Source organism: Stenella coeruleoalba (genome assembly GCF_951394435.1).
Source record: "Stenella coeruleoalba genome assembly, chromosome: 20".
In the NCBI taxonomy this organism is placed as follows: domain Eukaryota; kingdom Metazoa; phylum Chordata; class Mammalia; order Artiodactyla; family Delphinidae; genus Stenella; species Stenella coeruleoalba.
The window spans coordinates 53,381,920-53,407,940 of record NC_137166.1 but is presented as its reverse complement, the minus strand read 5'-3'; the positions used below and the strand labels follow the sequence as shown (position 1 = coordinate 53,407,940).

The following is a 26,021-nucleotide window of genomic DNA, read 5'->3' as shown; positions in this document are numbered from 1 at the left end:
AGTCCTTCTTTGATCTGCCCTTTTTATAGTCTGACAGGAGCCTCTATTCAAGAAACAAATGTTTCTTGGAATAATACTGAGCCTGAGAATTGCTTGCCAGTAGCTCCTTTCCTTCAGTGACAGAAATAAATTTGATTGGTTAGTCCATGAGGTCATTCATTCGCCTTCATTCATTTTTCAAATCTACGTATAATTCATTTCCTATTTTGCTATGTGCTGAGGAATATACAATTATCTATATACTGTCAAGGAATTTATAATCTAGGTGGATGTGAAAAATTTTAAAAAGTATCCATAACTTTTTCTATGTAAAATTAAGTAAATCCTTTCCCTTTACCCCTCTGATATGTCCCTTAAACAGGAAATTATCAGGATACTTTGTTCCTTATACTATATGTCCTTTTCAACAAATGTAGGTGTACACATCCTTTGATTATCTTTGCCAGAGGGTAAAATTGCTATAGACATGAAACCTAGCTTTAAAAAATTTCCAGCTCAAAGGCGGCAAGGACTTTCTGTTAAGTTCATCACTGACATCATCTATAGGTCCTAGGACAGGACCAGGTCAAGGAAACAGTTGTTAAAGTTTTTCTGAGTGGTGTGTGTACAGGATGGGAACTATCTTCTAGGGCAAGAGCTTGGCTAATAGGTTATTCATGAATTTTGAGCTTTGTTCCTCCAGGTGAGATTTATAAAGTTAAGCATATCCAAACATGCTATGTTACATTATCAGATTAAATGTATTCAGTTTCCTTCTGAAGGACTTTTGGTAGACTGGAATAACAAACTGAATAAATTTAGAACTGAAGAAATCCAAGAGTTAACCATATAATGATCCTGGGTGGGAAAAGAAGACCCATGTCCCCCAAACGAGGGGGGTGAACTGCATTATAACTTTAATCAATTATGTGCAACACAGACACCCTCCTTTGATTTAAAGCATTACTGACGTATCAATTAGGCATTTGATTCAAGGTATACTGTCCTAAAATGTACACTATGTATATAATCTTATATATGATTATGTTAGGATTGTGACAGAAATCTCTAAAAGATTCACTTTCATACGGCTTATTTGCTTCATGAATTTTCTGATATTTTGCCAAAGACATTCCATAGTTGGGGTGTTCAGAGTTTTATTTCTATATGATTTCCCCTGCCAACCAATGAGGCAGAATGTACCACTGACAACCCTGCCACAGTTACTGCCTTCAGAGGTCCAACAATTTCTCTCCTGTGTAAACTCTCTGATACCAACTGAAGTCTTATTTCTGGGGAAGGATTTTTCCATGGTCATTACATTTCTACCAACTGTCCTCACTGACAGTATGTGACTTATGAAGCCCTGATAGGGTCTATCTTTCCACAAAATGCTTTCCCAGTCTCTGTGTTTATACTGTTTGTCTCAGTATACACTCGCCAGCCACAGGATGATCTAGAAGGTTTTATTCAAGGGTTTTCCACCTTCACTGTATCACAGTTTATTTCTGTGTGTTTTCTGTGATGCAAAATATGACATAATTGATCACTGAAGGTGCTACCACACTCACTGCATTCATTAGGTTTTTCTTCCGTGCAAATGCTATTATCTGCTGACACTGCACCTGTGGCACCTGGCTGTCCCACAAGGGCTACTACATTCCTATCTGCTAGGAACCCATCACTGTGGAATGGAGTCTCAGCTGCCACAGAAGGTGTGTGCACGCTCACCACATTAACAGGGTTTTCCCCCTGTACAATATCACTCGAACGTGATGAGCTGGGACTCTCTGAGAAAGAATTTTCCAACTTGACTGAATCTCCACGTTTCTCTCTTGCATGCAGCATCCCTTTGTGGTACACGAGGCATGACAAGTGGGAGAAGGCTTTCCCACAGTCAGTGCATCCATAGGGTCTCTCTCCTGTATGAGTTCTCCGATGTCTATTGAGGCACGACTTATCCCTGAAGGCTTTCCCACAGTCACTGCATGCGTAGGGTTTCTCTCCTGTGTGAATTCTCTGATGGTTAATGAGGCCAGACTTGTGTGAACACGATTTTCCACATTCAGTACATACAAAGGGAGTCTTTCCAGTGTGAAATCTCTGATGTGAGATGAGGCATGTTTTCTGGCTGAAGCCTTTCCCACATTCAGTGCATACATAGGGTTTCTCTCCAGTGTGAGTTCGTTGATGTATGAGGAGATTGCCCTTCTGGATGAAGCCTTTTCCACATTCATTGCACATATAGGGTTTCTCTCCAGTGTGAGTTCGCTGATGTACAATGAGATTGCCCTTCTGAATGAAGCCTTTTCCACAATCACTGCATATATATGATTTCTCTCCTGTATGAGTTTTCTGGTGTGCATTAAGCTGTGATTTCCAGCGGAAGGCTTTGTCACATTCAGTGCATTCATATGGTTTTTCTCCCGTATGAGTTCTCTGATGTTCGATGAGCCGGGACTTCCTGGAGAATGCTTTGTCGCATAGACTGCACCCATGAGGTTTCTCTCCTGTATGAACTCTCTGATGATTAATGAGCCGAGACTTCTTGATGAAGCCTTTTCCACATTCCTCGCATACGTAGGGTTTTTCTCCTGTATGAGTTTTCTGATGAATAAGCAGCCGTGATTTCTTGGGGAAGGCTTTGTCACATTCAGTGCATGTATACCGTTTCTCTCCTATATGGGTTTTCTGGTGTTCAGTGAGCCTGGACTTTCTGGAGAAGGCTTTCCCACATATACTGCATCCATGAGGTTTTTCTCCTGTGTGCACTCTCTCATGATCGATGAGGCGGGACTTCTTGATGAAAGCTTTCCCACATTCAGTGCATAAGTGGGGTTTATTTATCTTCTGAGTTCCTAAATGCTTGATGAACTGTGAATTTGTGTTCATAGAACTTCCACATTCAGTAAATTTCATTTCACTATGAAATTGCTCATGCTTTGCATGGAGGAAGGATTCCCCATCTCCAAGAGGGTTCTTTACTCCATAGCTTCTGTTCTGGTTGACTAAACTTAAATTTGATTTCAGTGTTTTCCCATGAAAGTCCAACATATCATGATTTTGCCTTAAAGGAAAGTTACTTTTGCTCTGATGAACAATGTTTCCAAGTGCATTATGTTCGTGACATTGTTCCATTCTTTTTGGACATCTTTGATTTTGCAAGTCCTCCTGCAGAAGACAGTCATCTTTCCTCATTTCTAGGAAAGAAGAGAAGAATGAATCTTCCCATAGCTTGGTACAGAGTGAAACTACTTAACAAACGCCTTTGTGTAGGCTGGCCCTTTATGGACAACACTATGACTTCAGTTTAAAGAAACTCCAAGGCTTCCCTGGTGGCGCAGTGGTTAAGAATCTGCCTGCCAATGCAGGGGACACAGGTTCGAGCACTGGTCTGGGAAGATCCCACATGCCACGGAGCAACTAAGCCCGTGTGCCACAACTACTGATCCTGCATACTAGAGCCCGTGAGCCACAACTACTGAGCCTGTGCTCTAGAGCCTGTGAGCCACAACTACTGAACCCATGTGCCACAACTACTGAGCCTGTGCTCTAGAGCCCATGCTCCGCAACAAAAGAAGCCACTGCAAGGAGAAGCCTGTGCACCCCAACAAAGAGTATCCCCTGCTCATCACAACTAGAGAAAGCCCGTGTGAAGCAACAAAGACCCAGTGCAGCCAGAAATAAATAAATAAAATAAATTAATTTTAAAAAATAGAAAAGCATTAAAAAAAATATCTAAAGAAACTCCAAGTAGAAAAGGGAACGCTCCTACACCATTGGTGGGAATGTAAATTGGTGCAGCCACCCTGGAAAACAGTATGGAGGCTCCTTAAAATAGAGTTGCCATATCATCCAGCAATCCCACTCCCAGGCATATATCCAGACAAAACTATAATTCAAAAAGATATATGCACCCTGTGTTCATAGCAGCACTGCTCAGAATAGCCAAGACATGGAAACAACCTAAATGTCCATTGACAGATGAATGAATAAACAAGATGTGGTACATGTATACAATGGAATACTACTCAGCCATAAAAAAGAATGAAATAATGCTATTTGCAGCAACGTGGATGGACCCAGAGATTACCATACTAAGTGAAGTAAGTCAGAAAGAGAAAGACAAATACCATATGATATAACTTATATGTGGAATCTAAAATATGACACAAATGAACTTATCTATGAAACAGAAACAGACTCACAGACATAGAGAACAGATTTGTGGTTGCCAAAAGGGAGGTGAGTGGCAGAGGGATGGATTGGGAGTTTGGGATTAGTTGATGCAAACTATTATATATAGGATGGATAAACAACAAGGTCCTATTGTATAGCACAGGGAAGTATATTCAATATGCTGTTATAAACCATAATGGAAAACAATATGAAAAAGAACGTGTGTGTGTGTGTGTATATATATCTGAATCACTTTGCTGTACAGCAGAAATTAACACAACAATATAAATCAACTATACGTCAACTAAAAAAAAAAAAAAGAAACTCCAATATATGTTTGTTATCACGTGGACAAGGGTAAAATATAATAATGTAAACAAAGAAAATAAAAGGTAAAAACAGGGCATAAGCGAGGTTAGAGCATTCAAAATGAGCAAATAGAGATTTGGCTGCTTTGTAATTGTAACCTTATAAATTATGCTGATAGTAAAATAAAATCAAGTTATTATGAGCACTAGACCACAGAAGACAGAGGGATATTTTTTTCCAAATGCCGTGGGACACATTCATACATGCATAAATCCTTAAATGCAAGGAATCAAGTATTATTCCTAATTATGTGACCTAGGCCACTGGATAGGTGAGTAGTGGTTTTTAATGAGATGGGGACTATTATTGAGGTTCACAATGTGGGGAAATCAAGTGTGCATTTCAAAGCATATCAACCTCCAGGTGGGTTTTGGATATCCAAAACAGACATGAAGAATTCAATTGGCTATGAAGATCCTGAGAAAGGTCTTAACCATGTGGGAAAGGAGATAACAATGTGGGAATCATTTGTATATAAATATTATATATATAAGGATAGAGGACAGGATGGAAAATGTGTAGACTGAAAGTATCAATAGATGAAGGCGTGTGACCAAGTTTACAATTATTATAACATTAAGACTTTGGGTTTTAAAAAGCCCATGGAGGAGCACCAAACATTGACTATACCAATACTAATAAAGGAAATAAGTGATCCTATACTCAGGAAACTACAAGACTTTTCGGAGCTCTATGCCAGAAACCAGGCCAAAGACCAAGTACATATATATCTTATATTACAATATCATACTAGGGAACTGGCATCTTTTTCATTCACCCTTTGTACTTGTATATATGGAACATTTAAATTGTTCCCATTTCATTGTAGTGATCCCTAAACCCACATCCTGCCATTAATAGCATTTTCTTTCAAAAGTCTGCATACCCATCTTGGTTTCTACCATTTAAGGGGTCCTAAAGGATCACACTTCTGATCCTGGACCAAGACTCTTGACAGTTTTGCCTGCCATTTGTCTTAGAACTACTGGATGTACTTAACTATAGCTCACACTGCTGCCACCCAGTTCAAAAGAAAGACTACGTATCCAAGGATAATACAGATCAAATTCACAATGCCACCACTATACCTCAATTACAGGTGACGGTTGAACAAGGCGGGGGATAGGGGTACAGACCCTCCATGTGGTCAAAAATCCAGGTATAACTTTATAGTCGGCCCCCTGTATCCAAGGTTGTGCATCTGAGGATTCAACCAACCTTGGATTGTGCAATACTACAGTATGTAGTCACTGAAAAAAATCCGCATATAAGTGGACCCATGCAGTTCAAACTCATGCTGTTCAAGGGTCAACTATACTAACAAAGTCCAGAACAGCCTGGAAATAAAAGTTACATTACCAACTTTTACTCCATTTATCCATGTCCACACTCTACTCATTCCTCTACAAATACCTTCTAAAACTGGCCTTCAAGAGGCTTCAGGCCAATCTTTTGACCAAGTTCCTCAAGACCTTGCACATTTCCAAATTCACACCTTCATTACTTGCCCTTCCTCATCTTTACTCAAATCCCAGATATGCCTCCTATATATCACGCTATCATTCTATGTCACTGTAAGCTCTGTTTCTCCTACATTTCTAAAGTAGTCCCCATCTTTACTGTTCATTTAGACAATTTAGTTCACATAACCCTGAACTATAGCAAAGATGCTGTATTCAAAAGAGGAACTTCCACATATTACCTGCAGATTTATCCTCTGTTTGTTACTAAAATCTTACTCCTAGAATGTACTGATTTATTTCTCACTAATCTCCTCTAGCACACATTAAGGCTGTGGTTCACCAAGTAGGTTCAAGAGGGCCTGCTTACAACATTATGTATAGACTATTCCAGGCAGTCCACCCCAAATCTACCAAAAATACACACTCTGAAAATAAGAGGTCCTAGTACATGTATTAAGAAACCATGCATTTCACAAATCCTCATCTTCCGGACTGCTAGTGGTCCAAGGCTCTTCTTTTTTTTTTTTTTTTTAATTCTACCTTGCACGTATGTAATCTCTACTCAAAAGAATCTTTCTTCCTTTCTTTTTTTTCAAATCAAGGTATAATTGACATACGACATTATATTAGTTTCAGGTGTACAACATAATGATTTGATATTTGTATACATATAGCAAGTTTTTTCAATTCTACTATCTGTTTTTATTTTTCAATTTTAATTTTTTATTATTTTTGTATTGAAGTATAGTTGATTTCCAACATTGTGCTAGTTTCAGGTGTACAGCAAAGGGATTCAGTTATATATATATATATATATATATATATATATATATATATATATATATATATATAAATCCTTAGTATAGGATTTCTATAAATATATTTATTTATATATTTATATAAATTTACTTCTATAAATATATTTATATATATTTATTTCTATACATATATTTATTTACATATTTATATAATTTCTATAAATATATTTATTTATAGATTTATATAAGTTCATTTCTGTAAATATATTTAGTTACATATTTAGTTATATTTATATAAATTTACTTATATAAATATATTTATCTATATGAATCCTCCTTATTTTTATATATATACATATTCTTTTTCAGATTATTTTCCCTTATAGGTTATTACAAAACATTGAGTATAGTGCCCACAATTTTTTTTTTAATCCAAGTCTCTTCTTAATCTGTACTCATCCCATAGGAGATCTCAATCTGTCCACATTTCTAACTCTAGTCCTAAACTCTCCCTGAATTCCTTGGGTAGATCCAAATACAACAGAGCATTTGCATCCAAGGTGATGTGAACAAACATGTCTAAATTACAATGTCCAAAACAAAACTCCTGATTTCTCAACCCACATCTCCTTCTCCATACACCTTCTTCATCTCAGAAATGGCGACTCCACTCTTCCCCAGACTCATGCCAAGAACCTTAGCGTCATCCTTCAGTTGTATTTTTCTTTCAACCCATTATCTACTTCAATAGGAAACGCCTTCTCTCCTTTATAAATATATTTCCAAGCTCACTAACCCTCACCCCCTCTACCCAGGTTGAAGACAAGCATTCTGTCTTATACTACAGCAATGGGCTACACTGACTGGATTTCAGGCTTCAACTTCCCTTCTACAAAGTAGTCAAAGTGATCATTTTATTTTATTTTTAAAATTTTTTATTTTATATTGCGGGTATATTTGATTTACAATGTTGTGTTAGTTTCAGGTGTACAGCAAAGTGATTCAGTTATATAGATATATATATATATATCTATTCTCTTTCAGATTCTTTTCCCATATCGAAGTGATCATTTTTTTTTTTTTTTTGGCTGCACCACGCAACACGTGGGATCTTAGTTCCCCGACCAAGGATCGAACCTGCACCCCCTGCAGTGGAAGTATGGAGTCTTAACCACTGGACCACTAGGGAAGTCCCACAAAGTGATCATTTAAAATATAAATTATATTATGCCCTACTGTTTTCTCATCTGATTGTTTTTAAAAAATGAAGTCCTTGGGAGTTCCCTGGTGGCCTGCTGGTTAGGATTCTGGGCTCTCACTGCTGTGGCCCAGGTTCAATCCCTGGTTGGGGAACTGAGATCTTGCAAGCTGCACGGTGCAGCCAAAATAATTAATTAATTAAAAAAAAAATCATGGACTTCCCTGGCAGTCCAGTGCTTTAAGACTTCGCCTTCCAATGCAGGGCGTGTGGGTTCAATCCCTGGTCGGTGAGCTAACATCACAGATGCCTCGCGGCCAAAAAACCAAAACATAAAACAGGAGCGATATTGTAACAAATTCAATAACGACTTTAAAAATGATCCACATCAAAAAAATCTTTAAGAAACAAACAAAAAAATCAAGTCCTTGAAGTGGCCCTGAAAGGTCCTACATGACCTGTCTACTCCAAACTCCACCTACTGCCTTACTGCCGTCATCTCCGTATTTTCTCCATCCACTGTCCCTCTCGCTCACTCCACTGTACTCATACAGGCTTCCTCCAGATTCCTAAAACATGCTCCTGCCTCAGGCTTCTGACCTTGCTATTTTGTCTTCATGGAATGCGATTCACCCAAGGGACCTACCCACATCGCTGATATAGCTGCTTTAAAACATCTTACCAGAGACATTCCCTTTCCTAAAGGATGTAAGATGAGGAGGCCTAAGCTAAATTCCTAGCTGTCAAGAGCACAACGTAGCCCCCCCACACATGGCTGTATTTGCTGGAAGGGCTGGAAATGAAGTTAATGATCAGTCATGCCCAGGGCGATAAGGTCTCCTTTAAAAATTACGGGGTTCAGAGAGCCTACAGGTGGCTGAACAGAAGGAGGTGTTGGGAGAGCATCACACCCAGAGAGGCCATGGAAGCTCCATGCTCCTTCCCCGTACCCCGTGCATCTCTTCCACCTGGCTGTTCCTGACTTAAATCCTTTCATAACAAACTGGTGATCTAGTAAGTAAAATGTTTCTCTGAGTTCTGTGTGCCACTCTAGCAAATGAATTGGACCTGAGGAGGAGGGAGTCTTGGGAAGCTCCGGTCTACAGCCAGTTGGTCAGAAGCACAGGTAACAACCTGGACTTGTGTTTGGCATCTGAAGTGGAGGTCAGGGAAGTCTTGTGTGATGGAGCCCTTAACCTGTGGGATCTCATGCTTTCTCCAGGCAGACAGTGTCAGAATTTAGTTAAACTGTAGGACACTTAGCTGGTGTCACAGAGAATTGCTGGTGTCAGAAGTGCCGTGAGTGTGGCAGTGGTGTGAGAACAAAGAAGAAACACAAGAGGAGGACTGAGGTTTCTCGAGCACAGCCAGGATATATGAAGAAAGAAACAGAAGGTACTAGAGACTGAACGTTTATGTTCCCCCACAATTTATACGTTGAAATCCTAACCTCCAATCAAAGATGGCATGAACGTTAGGAATGGAAATCAATTATTATCCAAAGGGGCAAGAAGGTGCAATTGCCAAAAGACAGCACAGAAATCAAAACATCTCTCTTGGGGTTTCCCTGGTGGCGCAGTGGTTGAGAGTCCGCCTGCCGATGCAGGGGACACGGGTTCGTGCCCCGGTCCGGGAAGATCCCACATGCCGCGGAGCGGCTGGGCCCGTGAGCCATGGCCGCTGAGCCTGTGCGTCCGGAGCCTGTGCTCCGCAACGGAAGAGGCCAGAACAGTGAGAGGCCCGCGTACCGCAAAACAACAACAACAAAAACAACAACAACAACAACAAAATCTCTCTTTAGAGAGAGGTGTGGAAGGTTGAATTTCATAGCAAGACAAGTAGAAGGAACAGGTAGTGATACAGTGCTGGGGGAAGAAGGATGGGAAGATTTGAGAATTCTAAGAAGAAACTTAGAGGAAAAAAAAAAATCAAGACCCAGGTGAAATAAATAGGGATCAAATCCAAGAAGAGATATGTTCCTCGACACCACTAAAAGAAAAAGAGCTCTTCGGTGGAGGCTATGCTTCCATGTCCTCAGACATACACAGATGTGACATCTCTGAATGATTAGAATATGTCTCCCTTGGCCGCTCAATGCTGGTTCTCTTACTCACCTGGACAGATTCGACTGTGGATTTCATCTTCTACTGGCCACGGTTCTCCTCGTTCCAATCTGGAGAGAGCATCCGGCTTGCTGGCTTGATACCCTGTTCGTGGGAAACGACAGAGAGACAGACTCTTGAATTGGACTGTGGTCTGCCAACATGGAAGAATGTTACATTTTACGAACTATGCAATTTGCGGCTCAGCAAAGGAAAGGCTCATCTCTCAGGAGAGGGCATGTTATACTCTAGTCTGGGACCAGAGAAGGAACTGAGACTCATCTACCACTTCAGGGCACCATGGACACTGCAAAACTTTCAGAAGCTGAAGAAAGAGAGGCCACTGACTGGGGACTCTGAGGGACCAAGGGGAGCTGTTCTCACCAACGGACAGCAGGTTGCTATAGTTCTCCAGCATCACGTCCCGGTACAGGTCCTTCTGAGCAGGGGCCAGGAGCTGCCACTCCTCCCACGTGAAGTCCACGGCCACATCCTCCAGTGTCAGCGATCCCTGTAACAACACGGTCCTGTTTAATATGAGTGTTTCTCTCGTTACTGAAATGGAAGGCAAGTGAAGGAAGTTGTTCTGCTCTTTTTCACCATTTAGGCTACATCTATATACGGAGGTGCTTTGATTTTTATTTATTTTTATTTTTTAATTTTTTAAAAAATTTGGCTGTGCTGCGAGGCTTGGGGGATCTTAGTTCCCTGATCAGGGGTTGAACCCAGGTGCCTGGCAGTGAAAGTGCCAAGTCCTAACCACTGGACCACCAGGGAATGCCCCTGATTTTTTAAAACTACATTGTCATAGAAGCAAAATCTATCCATGTTCTAACTTATGTATTGCAAAATATTCTGTAATTATACAGTGAACCATCATTCAGCAAATCACAAGTTTCTGTGATAAGTAGTCATTAATCCTCTTGCTAAACTAGAAACATATACAATATATATTTAAAACATTTGCTGTGTATACAATATATATTTAAAACATTTGCTGTGTGTATATATATATATATATATATTTTTTTTTTTTGGTAGCGAGTACATATTTGTCAGGTATTAAGTATATTCTAATGACATCAGGACAAACAAAACATATTCCTACATTCACCAGGAATCTTCATAACCATTATCAGAATCAACCATGAAGAAACTCCAGACGCTATAATTAAAAGATACAACGGGGGGCTTCCCTGGTGGCGCAGTGGTTGAGAGTCCGTCTGCTGATGCAGGGGACACGGGTTCGTGCCCGGGTCCGGGAAGATCCCACATGCCGCGGAGTGGCTGGGCCCGTGAGCCATGGCCGCTTGAGCCTGTGCGTCCAGAGCCTGTGCTCCGCAACGGGAGAGGCCACAACAGTGAGAGGCCCCGCATACCGCAGAAAAAAAAAATAATAAGATACAACATATTAAGTATGTTTTATATGTTAGGAAGAATAAAAACACCTTTTTAAAACATATTAAAGGAATGAGAGACTAGTAAAGAACATTATTCAAAGTAAGAAAATAAATAGCATCCTTCAACAAACACACAAGTACATATATACATAGGTACATTATTTATATTTACATTTCTAGTCAGGTTCACAACATATCAGATACATTGAAGAGATAATAAACAGGAAGGTAGATATGAAGAAATTACTCAAAATGCAGCACAAGGACAAAATGATGGAAAATATAAAAGAGAGAATAAATATAGAGGATAAATATATATAGAGGATAAAGTGAGGTCTCACATTCCCCAGCTCAGTTTATGAAAAAGTAAATACAGTAATGGAAAGGCACTACCCAAAGACCTAAGAGCTGAGTTAGATCCACTCGCAAACATCCATACAGACACAGATGTACACACAGCTCAGTGACTGGAAGTACACACTCCTGCACATTTTTTAAGCGACACCAGGGGATTAGGAAAGAAGCATATGAAGAGGACTCTTACTTTTTCACTAGATGTACTTTGTCATCACTGGAGTTTCACAAATGTATTCACGCATATTTGTATTATGAAATTTTTTAAAGGTAATGAAAGATGAGGCAGTAGGACTTGGCTTTGAACACAGGGAGGGGAAGTGGACTACCTTCAATAGCTGGAAGTTCTTTTTTTTTTTAATTTAAGTATCATTGATTTACAATGTCTCAGATGTACAGCAAAGTGATTCAGTTATACATATACATATTGAATATGTCTATTCTTTTGCAGATTCTTTTCCATTATATGTTATTATAAGATATTGAATATAGTTCCCTGTGCTACAGAGTGGGTCTTTATTGTTCATGTATTTTATATATAGTAGTGTGTATCTGTTAATCCCAAATTCCTAGTTTATCTCCCCTTGCCCCTTTCCTCTTTGGTAACCATAAGTTTGTTTTCTATGTTTAACAGCAGGAAGTTCTAAAGCAAACCCTGAGATCGCAACAACTTTACCAGACACAGATACTTTCAACTCCCTCCTGCTAAATCTGTACTCAAACACCTGTTCGATCACCTGTTCATACGGGACCTTGGAAAGTCATGCAACCCTTCCATTTTCTTATGTCACCTAGGTTTTACTCCCAAGCTAACCCTGACCACTACAAGGTTGGGTCCATGGGTCACCTTGCTATGGTCCCATGAAGCACTGTGCCCGCTGAGTTTTCTTGGTCTATTTCCAAAGGGGTCTCTGGAGAACCAGCTTTTCATTTATGAGAAGGTTGTAGTTAAGGACACTGTCTGCCATATCACCTCTAGGACGAACCATTTGAAAAGTCCCAAGACCTAAGTGCCATGAAATATACAGTGACATCCTCTGAGGAACTGGTCAGCTTTCTCCTCAGAGTCAATGCCTATCCCATCATCAGGAGTCTCTGGCTGTGATGACCGTCAGAGCTATTAGACATGAGTCGACAGTGCATGTAACCCACTGGATAGTCCAATCACAGAAGATATTCCAACATTAGTCATTTAGTGTAGGTCCCACAAACAATATATTTCTGATGCTACTTTGCCTTGATGTTGAATTTAAATCTAAATTTATTTCTGCACAAATTCTAGTTTTCCAATTTGTTATTTCTATTGAACTCAATTGCATTTTAAAGTCCCCCCAGAAATCAATCACAGAATGAAGGAAAGAATAAGACAAACCAAAAATCACCTGGTCCTTGATCATTTTCATCTGTTATTGGGAAACAGCCAAAGCTAGGATGTCTCCTGAGCCTCTTCTTGAACTGCCCTAAATTTCTGGTTAGAAATCTTAGTCTCCAGGCAGTGATGTCCCCACAAATGATGATATCTAGGTCGTGAAACCTTCTCACATCACGTGATGTATCTTGCTCCAGGAACCACGACCTGTGAGCTGAAAAATAAATTCACTTTGAGTATAAATTTCCTCTGGGCCCAGATGTTGTCACTGCCACTGTCACCCACCTGATTTCAAAGCCATCTGTTCCTTTATTTGGGGTCCCAGAGGCTATTACACCCTGGAGCAATAAAACAGAAGATTGTGAATGTGTGGGTACTATTTCTTCCTTCTGTGAAGGGGAAGTGGGGTGACTGTGAAAGGGGAGATGGGAAAGGAGAACCAGCACAACACGATGCTCCCGCAGCAGGGGAATTATCACAGACCAGTTTTTGGAAAGAGAACATATAAAAGGTGAGGACCTGGACAGCTATTCCTTGGAAACAATGTGTGCTCAGGGACCTGTTTAAAGTCATTGAACCATCTTCACTAATCGTCATTATGTGAAAGAAACAAACAAAGGAAAACCAAGAGAAAAAATTAAAGCATATACAACAAAGATTACTATTTGTGGATCTATACACATTTAGTAAAAGTATAAAAACATGCATTATATAAAATGAGTTCAAGGAATGTGATTACAATAAAAAACCACTGAATTGTATGTTTAAGTGGATGAATTGTACGGTGTATGAATAAAAAAAGCTGTTATTAGAAAAAAGCTATGAGTAGAACTCTAATTATATGCTTACTAAAATATTTACAGGAAATGTATAAATATCTGCAACTTACAATAAAACATACCCTCAAAAATGTAAAAAGGTGGATTGATGATGATTAGAGGAGTGATATACGGATACATACACGATAAAGGAAACTCAATAAAATCATGATGATAAAATCCACGTGGCAAGCAGGCAGGAACTCAAGTGTATAGTTCTTTAAACCTTGCTATATGTTTGAAATTTTTCATAATAAAATCATGGGAGGTGGAAAAGCTTGTAATAATGAGATCAGTAGGGTGAACAGAAACAAATCTTTTCAATGTAATTACTCTTCTGTGTAATAGTAAATTAAAAGTGAATAAAAAGATCGAAAGTAGAAAGACACCATTCACAATGGCAAAAAAATTAAAAATCATGGTGGAGATGAGGGACAGGGAACCACACCCTTATGTAAATGCAGAATCATAACCTGTTCTCAGAAGTGATAAATGAATATTTAAGCATTTAAATTCTATCTAAATGAATGCACATATTGAGTGATTCCAGTCATTAATGGAACAGGTTTTTCTCTTGGTATCTGTAGAAATTCTTAAAAAACAACTCCTACAGAAAAAAAATTTATGATATATTTATTAGTAATGTTTATGATAGGAAATTAAATGATGAGGCAAATTATACTAAAATTTCGGCAGTTTATTGGAATTGTGAAAATCAAGCATAGAAAAACGAAGACTAAAATGAACTATAAGGAAAATTTAACAAACGTTATCGTTGGAGAACAGAATTGGGGTAATAGAGATGTTATTTTACTTGTGTTAGAACAATTCTGAAAGGAAATATTTACAAGTGTGTGTATGCACACACGCAGTAAACTTGCAGGAAGGGCAAACTCCTCATCTTTAGTAGAAACCTTACCACTTTACGTGTGCTTAATCCTCGATCTCCAACAACGCTTTCATTTCTACGGGGTCGAGAGAAGATGTGGAAAGCCAAAGGTGATTGGCAAACGAGGCCTTGGACTTGAGGAACTGAAGGAGAAAGTCACGTTTGAAAACACCCACCCACCGACCAGCTTCAGCTCTCACAAACTTCTCAACGACTGACACACCTGGACCACCCACGGCAACCACTGGTCACATATACTCGGAATAATCCCTAAACCTGGACTAGATGCCCAGGTTCGCTGACCATGAGACACCCCACTCCTGTCATTTAGCCCGCTACTAAATCCCGACTCCAAACCAGACACCGCTTTCAATGACAAAAATCATTCCCTACCGCAGTCCTCAATCACAGAGCACTGCAGACAGACACAAAACTCTGATTACGGAGTTTCAATCCTAGATTTCGACTGGCCTGTAATCACTAACACCAGAATCCTTCAGGACTGACTCCGTCACCCCAATCATAAATAGCCCAGTCACCGACTCCCACTTGCTTCTTCTCCCTCTACGGACCCCACGGCTCCACCCCACCCAGACGCCCACAGACACCTCGTTTCCCTCATCCTATTCCACGCAGAGATCCACACACGGTCCCGATTTTCTCCTGATCCCACCGCTACCTCCTAGAATCCGCACTTCCGTGAATTCCTGTACTGTTGCGCCTTCGCCCAGCCTCCGCGCCGGACTACGGCGGCCGACGAGGGCCATGCAGCGTTTGTACGGAGCAGGCACGGAGATAATGTCTGCGCCCATCTCGCCACGGATCCCGGGGCCGCCACCTTTCAGGACTCTCCGTACAGAAAGCGAAGTGGCAGTTTTGGTCCAAGTAGCCATGGAAGGCACGGAACGGATAAAAGCCATCCAAAGTACCCCCACTTAAACCCTGCGCCGCAAACTGCACGGATTTTCAGAAACTCGAGCCCACACAAGGGAAACGGGGTAGGATACGTCCGCCTCAGCGGGCTGGGGGGAAAAGTAACCCACTTTGCACGAAGATTGGGAAACGATACAGTGGGCACAGCCATCTTAGAAGTTAGGTGTCCGTACAAAAACCAACAAACAGCCAAAGGAAAAGGAGAAAACATATAAGACGAAAGGCAAATACCCCGAGGACGCTTCTGGCTCAGTGTGGACGGTGATAAGATGACTTTGAGGACAGAAAAGAGTCTGGAGAAGCACTCGCGGTAACGGGGACAGCATAACGCCGTCAAAGAAAGTAAAAAAAAAAAAAAAAAGAGCAACTGGCAGAAACCTAGCATACATTTGGGGGTGGAACATGGTTACCGCCCAGTGAAGGGGAGGAGTGTAGTCATGAGCCAATGGGAAGAGGGAATCCAGGGGTGGGGTGAGTTTTTCACACGTGACACCCCGCTTCCCTTCTACCAGCTGTGGAGCCAATAACAAGTGCAGAGCTTTCTGAGAACCAAAAGGCCAGAAATTCTGTAAGGAGTAAATAAGACAACTCCAGGGAGAAAAAAAAGTTGTACAAGAAAGGAAAAGTAATCATAGTATACTAGTGGCTGAACTCTATGTAGTATTTACATAGTCATCATAATGTAAACACTAAATCTGATCCAACCATAACTAAGATATAACTCTATTGGAAGAATGGGAAAAAGGAAATGCTTGTGTGAAAAGGGTTGTTTCTGTTTGTAGGGAGAGGTGTTTGAAGCATCCTGCAGGACACCACGGACGGTACCCCCAAATGAAAACTCCATTAGCATCACGTGAAAATTAATAAACAGAAACCTCATTTAAAATGGAGTTGGTAGGATGAACTCCACCAAACTTTTGTTGTGAGAAGTACCCTAGGGTAGAAGAAACAGTTTTCCTTTAGTTGGTATTCCTTTTGTGCAGCTACTTTGGAAAACAGTCTTACAGTTCCCCAAACAGTAAACATATTTACCATATGATCCAGCAATTTCACTCCAGGTTTATATCCAAGAGAAATAAAAGCACATGTCCACACAGAAACTTGTACACAAATGTTTACAGCAGCATTATTTATAATAGCCAAAAGTGGAGACAACTCAAATATCCATCAACCGATGAAGGGAAAAATAAAACGTGCTGCATCCATACAACAGAATATTATTCAGATATAAAAAGGAATGAAGCACAGAAACATGCTACAACATGGATGAACCTTGAAAGCATTATGCTAAGTGAAAGAAGCCAGTTACAGAGACTAAATAGTATATGGCTGAACTTATGTCCAGAATAGGTAAATCTATAGAGACAGAAAGTAAATTAGTGGTTGCTTAGACATGGGGAGAATGGACGTTGAATTGATAGTTATAAATATCCACAATATGATTAAGAAAAAGATAACCAACCTAAAACAGAAAAAAATAATACCAGTAAATAAACAATTAATAAAATAAAATAATATTTTTAGTCGTCCTTAGGTTGGGTAAAATTAAAAGGTTGATGAGGTGGTTAGAAAATAGGCACTCTGATAGAATTAGCCCTTTTCCCCATATATAAAATGAGGGTAATATTTATGTCCACCATCAATGGCTTTCAGAATGTTAAGCAAGATAATGCAATTATTATGCATGAATATGTCCCCTATTCAAAAAAAAGTGTATACACTTAATAAAAACTAGCTATTACTTTTCAGTTGGAGTTCTTGGAAGAAGCTGGATAGCAGCCAGTAAAGTGTATTCACTAACAAAACATGTTTGGACAACAATCTGGAAAAATCTATCCAATTAAAAATTGTCCTTCTCTTTGACTCAACAATTCCAATTCTATTAATTTCTTCATGAGAAAAATTATATGAAAACATTTGAATTGACAGAAAGCCTGCACAGAAATTTCTACCAACAATTTCTGGTCTTCCACCAGAAATTTCACCACCTTCCACCTCAGTCAGAAACATAACCCCTCCCTCACTATTAGCTCCACCCTCTCTACAGCCCTCTCACCTTTCACTCTGGAGGTGTCACCAAACTTCCACCACCAACTTTGGCTGAAGAAGATCTTTTCCTTCAACTAAATTTGTTTACTCTGTGCCCACAGTGAGGCATGCTACCTTCCTCTACCACCTTGGCTTCTCCAGACCCTAAACCTTTCTTCAGAAGCATTCCTGCAAGTCGCTCAACCTGCTCCCAACTCCCTAAAGGAAGACTCCTTTTCCCTTACGGATTTGAGCACCTTTTTCAGCATGGCTGCGCCCGCTCTGATGTTATGTAGCTTCGTAAGGTACCAGTTGCAAAGCGGAGGCAGACATCTTTGGGCTTGGGGCACCTTACCGGGAAGAGACCTGAATCCGGTGGAGATGGGCTAGAGCATGCGTATTACCCTTTGCGACTCTAGCGATTGACATAACGCAGGCAAGTTTTGTGGGGCAGGAAAAGTGGTTGTACGGCTGGTTTTCCAAGATGGCGGGTCCCACATAAATCAGCTAACAGGGCGCCGCCATACTCTGTCATAGTGTCTTTGTCTAAAAGAGGCGAAAGTTAAACGGCCTCTTGGCCGGTGGAAGGACGCCCCGGAGTGATGGTTGGCAGCCTGCAGATCCGGGTGCTACAGAGGATAAACTTGACCTGCGAGGTGGAACAGCCGGGTTTGTGAATCTGAAGAAAGTAATGGACTGTCCCTATTTGTACCCACCCAGCTGGCGCGTGAAGGATCTCTTAAGGGATCTCAGTTTCGCGTTCTGGGAGCAGAATCAGGTTGAGCTTTGCGGAGGTAGGGGAGGGATACGGGGAGTCTGTGGGAGGAGCAAGACCTTGTAGGGCAGGGGATGCATTCCGTTATTGAGGGAGTAGGATGGTAGGAAATGGGGCAGCCCTGGGGATGCTCAGGGTATTGGAGTAGCATGCAGAAAGATTGGGATGACTTGGGGTTAGCATGTACAGGAGAGGTCAGTGACTGGGCGGTCTTGGAGGCAAATCAGTGTTTGGCATGATTTAGGGTGTGGGCTAGTGATTAGGATGCTTTTAGGGGACAAGTCTGTGATCGGGGCATCTTTCGGGGAAAGGTTGATTGGGGGTGAATGACTGGTCAGTGATCGGGTATCCCTTGAAGGAAGTCAGGATTGGGGTGTCTTTGAGGGTGTGTCAGAGCCTGAAAGGGTCTTCTGGGGGAAGATCAGTTCTTAGGACAGCCTTAGAGGGATGTCAGCGATTGGAGCATCCCAGGAGGGTCAGTGACTGGGGAATCCTTGGTACATAAGTCAGTGATTGGGACGTCTTTGGGAAGGTTCACTAATGGGAGTGTCCATGAAGGGAGGTCAGTGATTGAGACATACTTGGTTGGCAGTTCAACGTGTTTGATGTCCTTTGCTTAGTGAGTGTTGTGATGTACTTAGGGGAGGGGGTCGGTGATTGGGGTATCCTTCCCCAAATCACCCCAAGGCCAGTGAATGGGGTGGCCTTTTGGGGAGGTTAGTGCTTGGGGCAGCTTTGTTTCTTGTCTTTGAGGGTCTCCAGTGGTCACTGAGAGTCATGGGGATCTGGGTGTTTGGGTCTGGATAGGCTAATGATAATCTGTTAGAAGTCATGAACTGTGAAGTAGCCATGTGGCCCATATTTTGGGTATCATGTAGTTAGGCATTGTTACCTGAGAGATTTATGGGAGCTGGAGCTTGAGCAGTCTCTGCATTTTAGACGGCTTTGGGGGTTTTAAAGCCCATTGACTTCTCATAGACTACATTAGTGCCTTCTTCAAAACCTGCTTTCCAACATCCTCTGTCCCCTAAATCAAGCGTCTCCAACCCCCGGGGCTGCACAGCAGGAGATGAGCGGCGGGCAAGCAAGCGAAGCTTCATCGGCCGCTCCCCATCGCTCACATTACCGCCTGAACCACACCCCCCTTCCGTGGAAAAATTGTCTTCCAGGAAACCGGTCCCTCGTGCCAAAAAGGTTGGGGACCGCTGCTCTAAATCACCTCCTCCTCTCACTGTCTCCACGGTGCTTTGTAATGACCAAGATCTAAATAAAATCTAAGGTAAAATGCTTTTACGAAAGATGTGGTATCTGGCCCTCTAGTTTTCAAATTTACCGCATATGTCTCTGGGATCCTCCCTTTTTGGACCTTCTGATGCATGAGAGGACATTCCCACATCCAAAATCTTGATAGCCAGAAATACACGTTGTTAAAATTTTGATATGTTTCCTTTTCCAAACTTTTCTGTTACTCATTTTATTACAAAGATGAGATAACACTGCATAAATGGCTTATAACTTGTCTTTTTAAAGAAACTTAACCTTCAAAAAAGAAAGTTAACCTTATACGATAAAATTGTTCCAGATTACTGACTTTTGGTACAAAGTCTTATTGATAGCTGCACAGCATTCTATAATGTGGATCTCGTTGCAATACTGACTGAAGTTATATTAAATCTTTGCAATAATTTGGATAGACATGACTTTAAAATATTCATATAGATCTGGACATTGCTCGTTAAGTTTATTCCTAGATCTTATCTATATTTGCTGCCGTTACAAATAGCTTCTCTCTCCCTTTAACTTTTTTTTTTAAAATATTTATTTATTTACTTGGCTGTGCCAGGTCTTAGCTGCGGCGTGCGGGATCTTCATTTTGGCATGCGGGATCTTTTTAAGTTGCGGCATGCAGGCTCTTAGTTGCAGCATGCAGGATCTAGTTCCCTCACCAGAGATTGAACCCGGTCCCCCTGCATTGGGAGCGCGGAGTCTTAACCGCTGGATCACCAGGTTCCTTGAACTTTGAATTACTTTTATTTTATAGGTATAAAAGTAGATGATTAAAAAAATTTTTTTTCATTTCCTTACTGAACTCTTATTATTACTAATGTGTTTAAAGTGATTCTTGTAGGTTTTCCAGGTAAGCAGTCAGCTGCAGTTAAGTTTAACTCCGAGAAAAGAATAGGGACTTTGGATTTCGGCAGACCTAGGTTTTTCTCCATATTCTGCTACTTACTATGTGAACTTGGGCATTTCTCAACCTGTGATTCTTTTCCCATTTGTTTAAAAAAAATCTCAGTACTAACTACTCATATAGTTAGAGTACCTAGCACATAGTAAGTACCCAAGACACGTTTTAGCAAGCAGTATTCCAGTATATATATACCATTTCTCTGGATTTTAGGGTTTTAAATTTTTCTTCTTTTTTCAAATTTCTTTATATAATGGTCCTTCTCTAAATGTAGATCTAGTTTTGAATAATTTTAGCACAATTACATAATTTAATGAAGATAGCTTTGTTGTTGATGTTTCTTTATTATAAAATAGTTGTTTGTTGTAAAATAAACCATCAAGTAATACATGTTACTTTTTTTCTTTATCACATTAACCAACCACCTGAAGAAAACATAATTAAATTTTAGATTTTTATATGTGTGCATATCTAAAATACATACACACATACAAACAAGGACGCACACAACTCAGAAAAATATTATGCTCCCAGTTATAGTTTATTACAGCAGTGAATTTCTGTAATCCCCCAGGTCTTGGCTTCCTGGGATGAAGTAGTTCCAATGAAGGAAGGAACTGAAGGTACCAAGATCAACATTACATCCTTTGCCAGAGACTCTGTACTGGAGCTTCAGGGAAGAAACCAAAATCAACAATAGAGCAGGTATTAGAGTTGCTGGTTGTTCCTAAGGGCTCCAGAAAATGTCCAAGTCCCAGGTGAGTTGGGTTTTTTTGTATATTTATTTTCCATTTGGCTTTCTAGTGGATTTTAGGAGGTTAAATACATATATTTAAAATACATGTTTATTCAATATTTACGAAGACTACACTATACCAGATCAGCATGAAAAGATAAGTGTCAGAATTCAGGAAAAAGGACTGAGACAAAAGATCAACTTCACAGTAAGGACACAATGAGAATATGTAAGTCGTATGTTTATACAAATTGTTTAAAGTTAACACATAGATTATAGCCTGTGAGCTCTAAATATTTAATAAAATTAAGCACAAACTTGTCTCTAGTATCCCCTGTTCCAGTTATCTATTGCTGCCTAACAAGCCACCCCAAAGTCTAGTGGTAAACGTTTATTTTGATCATTCTCATGGATTCAGTGGGTCAGAAAGTGAGACAGGACCCTATGGTGATGGCTTTATGTTTTTGGGTTACAAAGACCATCCTCAGGTTCAGTGATTTACAAGAAGAACTCAACAGTACTCAGCAATGCAGTTATAATCACAGTTATGGATTATTACAACAAAAGGATACAGATTAAAATCAGCAAAAGAGGAAGATGCACAAGGCCAGGTCCAGGAGACACCAGGCAGAAGCTTCCAGTTGTTCCCTCTCAGATGGAGTCATGTGGACATTGTTTTATTTTCCCAGCAATGATTTGTAACAACACATATTGGGTATTGCTAATTAGTGTCTAGGCTTTTTATATGAGGTTGATTACATAGGCAATGGCTGACCTTAGTGTCCAGCCCTTTCAGAAGTCAAGTTGCTACAGTGTGGCCCAAGGCCTCCACCATAAATCACATTGATAGCAATAGACTATTTGGTGTGGCCCAATGCTCCTGTGTAAACAAAGATATTTCAAGGGCTTAGAGGTTACTTCCCATAAACTGGCAAGAGCCAGACCTTTCTTTGGCATGTGCAGGATATGGACAATACAGACTTTCTGTGCTAATCCTTTACTGTACAGCTTGTCTTACACACCATGGTGTCTGGAACTTCAGCTGGGAAGACTCAAATAGTTGGAGACTGGAATCATCTGGAGGCTTCTTCATTCCCATGTCTGTTTTTCAGGATCACTTGACTCAAAAGCTAGGCTTAGCTGAGGTTTTTGACCAGAGCACTTATGCATGGCCTCGCCATGTAGCTTGGACTTCTCACAGTATGATGCTGTATCCTGCGAGAAACAGACTGAAGCTACACTGCCTTTTCTGCCTTACCCTTGGAAGTTAGCATTTTCATTTTGTTACACTCTATTGGTTAAGAGCAAGTCACTAAGACCAGCTAGATTCAAGGGGAAGGGAATAGGGTCCACCTCTTGATGGGGAGTGGAAGAAGGTTTGCAGAAGGTTTTTTGGAATGGGAGATAAACTATTGTGGTCTTCTTTGGGAAATATAATTTACCACATGGTCATAATGAAAAAATTGTTGGTGATTTTTTTGCCTTAAGGAGAAATCTCTTCTAGGAAAGTGAAATAGTTCATGTCCCTTAAGTAGGAAGAAATTTCTTTGATGGGTTATTATTTTGATAATATGGTGCTCAGTGCCTTCAGTGCAAGCCACTGATAAAGTGGTAAGTTTCGTTTGGTTATTTCTCAGCAGTCCTCAGATAAGCCAGTGGTGTCCTGCCAAAGCCAAAATCAGAGTGATCAGAGTGCTTCAAGGTTTCAAAACAGAGTAGCCCAAATCCATGGCCTCCTGGTGGCCTGGGGTGAAACCTAGATTATCAAGAAGAATGGATGGATTCTGTGACTATCAAATGGTGTTCCACTAACAGTCCTCAAAATTCAGTTTTTTATTTAAATCAGTGGTTCCCATCTGGGGATAATTTTGTCCCCCCAGGGCACATTTGAGAATATCTGGAGACACTTTTGATTGTCATGACTGCGGAGGGATATTAATGGGATCTAGTAGATAGAGGCCAGGGACACTGCTAAACATCCTACAATGCACAAAGCCTCCAAAAAAAAAAAAGTCTCCATAACAGAGAATTATCCAACCCCTAAATGTCAATACTGCCAAGGTTAAGAAATCCCAGTCTATATTAATTAACAAACAGTTCCAAGTTACCTTTACTAGCAAAGTCTTAGAATATTCCCATCATGATCTCTTCACACCCAAAAATGTAGTGTAAACTCTCAGTTCATAGTTAATACTTAACCTCTTTCTTTTAAAAATATCCAATATTAGTGAAGCTTAAAATATTCTCAGTGTCAAAGTTTCAAATAGTCTAGAAGTTTGTAGAGCTAAACCCTTATGTCTTCCATCAGTCCTTTTTCTCTACCACCAAGATAAATAATCCAAAAACGTTTATGTGTATTATTCTGACTTCCCATGTCACTAGTTACATATGTAAATGTGAATTCATATGAATTTGAGTTGAGGTCCCTGGCTCACCCTCAAGCTCAATGATTCTCTAGAAGAACTCACTGGACTCAAGAAAGCAGTTATACTCACAGTTATGGATTATTAAAGTGAAAAGATGCAAATTAAAATCAGCAAAGGCAAAAGATACACAGAGGCAGGAGCTTCCAGGTTTGGAATTTTTAAAAAACGATACAAATGAACTTACTTACAAAACAGAAAGACTCACAGACATAGAAAACAAATTTAGTGTTACCAAAGGGGAAAAGGCGGGGGGCAGGGATAAATTAGGAGTTTGGGGTTAAAATATACACACTACTATATAGAAAATAGATAACCAACAAGGACCTACTTATACCACAGAGAACTATATTCAATATCTTGTAATAACCTATAATGGAAAAGAATCTAAAAAAGAATATATATATGTATATATGTACACACATACATATATATATTTTTTGTTTTGTTTTGTTTTGTTTTTTGCTGTACACGGGCCTCTCACTGTTGTGGCCTCTCCCGTTGTGGAGCACAGGCTCTGGACGTGCAGGCTCAGCGGCCATGGCTTACGGGCCCAGCTGCTCCGCGGCATGTGGGATCTTCCCGGACCGGGGCACGAACCCATATCCCCTGCATCGGCAGGCGGACTCTCAACCACTGCGCCACCAGGGAAGCCCTACATATATATTTTTAACTGACTTACTTTGCTGTACACCTGAAACTGACACAACACTGTAAATCAACTATATATCAAAACACAAAAAACAAAGAACACTGATATAGTGTAGCCCAAGACCTCAGGAATATAAAAACATTCATCAGGCTGGATATTTCAGGGGTTCAAAGTTATCTCCCAGGAGCAAATCAAGGACAGGCCTTTCTTTGGAATGTACAGGGTTTGGGCAACCCAGGTCTGCTTTACTACAGAGTACCTAAATATACACATTGTCATAATTAATGTTAGAGTTTATATACTTTCTTTTAACATATATACACTTAACCACTTATTTGGAAGTCTCTCCATTATCAGTGTATAACTAACAAATAATAATAAGTGAAAATGTTTTGAGTACACCACCTGCTCTAAATTCAGTCATTTAATTTCACAACTGAGGAGGAAACGTATTTTCAGTGTTTTGAATGCTCATGGTTTCACTGTGCTATCATTCATATTACTTCTTTCTGGAATGCCATGCCACCTCTTCCCTCTGCAATTCACCGTAAAACATAGACTTGATCTCATAAGAATTAGTTCCAGATTCACCTCTGTGAAGTTTACCCTTTACAATTTTTCTCCTCCCCATTGATGCCCACAGGGTATATATTTATATATACTTACTTGACATGTATAAATCTATTGTTCTCTTGTGCACTTACATCTCTCTCTTTGCAAGCTAGTGTGTTCCTTCAGGGTAGAAGTGAGACTTATTTATAAAGGAATGCTTGATATATTGTCTGACATATAGGTGCATACACACAGGTTGTGTGGGTTCCTAGATTAAAGGACTTAAGCATGTTCTCTATTCTACTCCTTTTTTTGTGAATGGATGAACATGTGAGTCAGTGAATGATTGGATGGAAGCACAAAGATAGGATATTTTAAGTAAAAAAAATTGGCTTTCCTACAAAGTATAATGCAAAACTAGTTACATAGAAAGAAGTCAAATAGCTTACCATGGGAAAAGTAATAAGAATTTCCTATTTATCTTCCTAGTATGAACCAATGATGATCCCTTTAGGATGAATAGGAATGTTCTATTACAGGGCTCACTATCATTCAAGGATGTGGCTGTGGTTTTCACCTGGGAGGAGTGGCAGCTACTGGACCGTGTTCAGAAGAACCTGTATCAAGATGTGATGTTGGAAAATTATATCAACTTGGTATCAGTGGGTAAGAAGAGCGTTCCCTGGGTAATATAGGCAACGGATTGCCTTTTCTTTCTCAGGGATGAAAGGGGTGGAGGCTTACAACTGCCTTACTTTTTTAGAATTGAGTTTCATACATCATAGATTTCAGTACCCTGTGGCCTCTAACAGTATTTTTCTCTCACTTCCAAAGCAAAAGTCCTTTACTTGGCTGA

General features: G+C 40.2%; 1 long non-coding RNA gene across 2 annotated transcripts; it reads right to left on the bottom strand.

The window, feature by feature from the left end:
* Positions 1–335: 335 nt before the first annotated feature.
* On the bottom strand, positions 336–16,183 carry LOC307178545. 2 transcript variants are annotated; one of them, XR_013825217.1, is made up of 6 exons: positions 16,043–16,183; positions 14,909–15,021; positions 13,185–13,385; positions 10,433–10,559; positions 10,061–10,153; positions 336–3,179 (listed from the first exon to the last, which is right to left on the bottom strand). It is a non-coding gene; the product is annotated as an uncharacterized lncRNA (long non-coding RNA). The 2 variants fall into 2 exon arrangements; XR_013825218.1 differs by lacking the exon at positions 16,043–16,183 and adding an exon at positions 15,487–15,677.
* Positions 16,184–26,021: the final 9,838 nt, after the last annotated feature.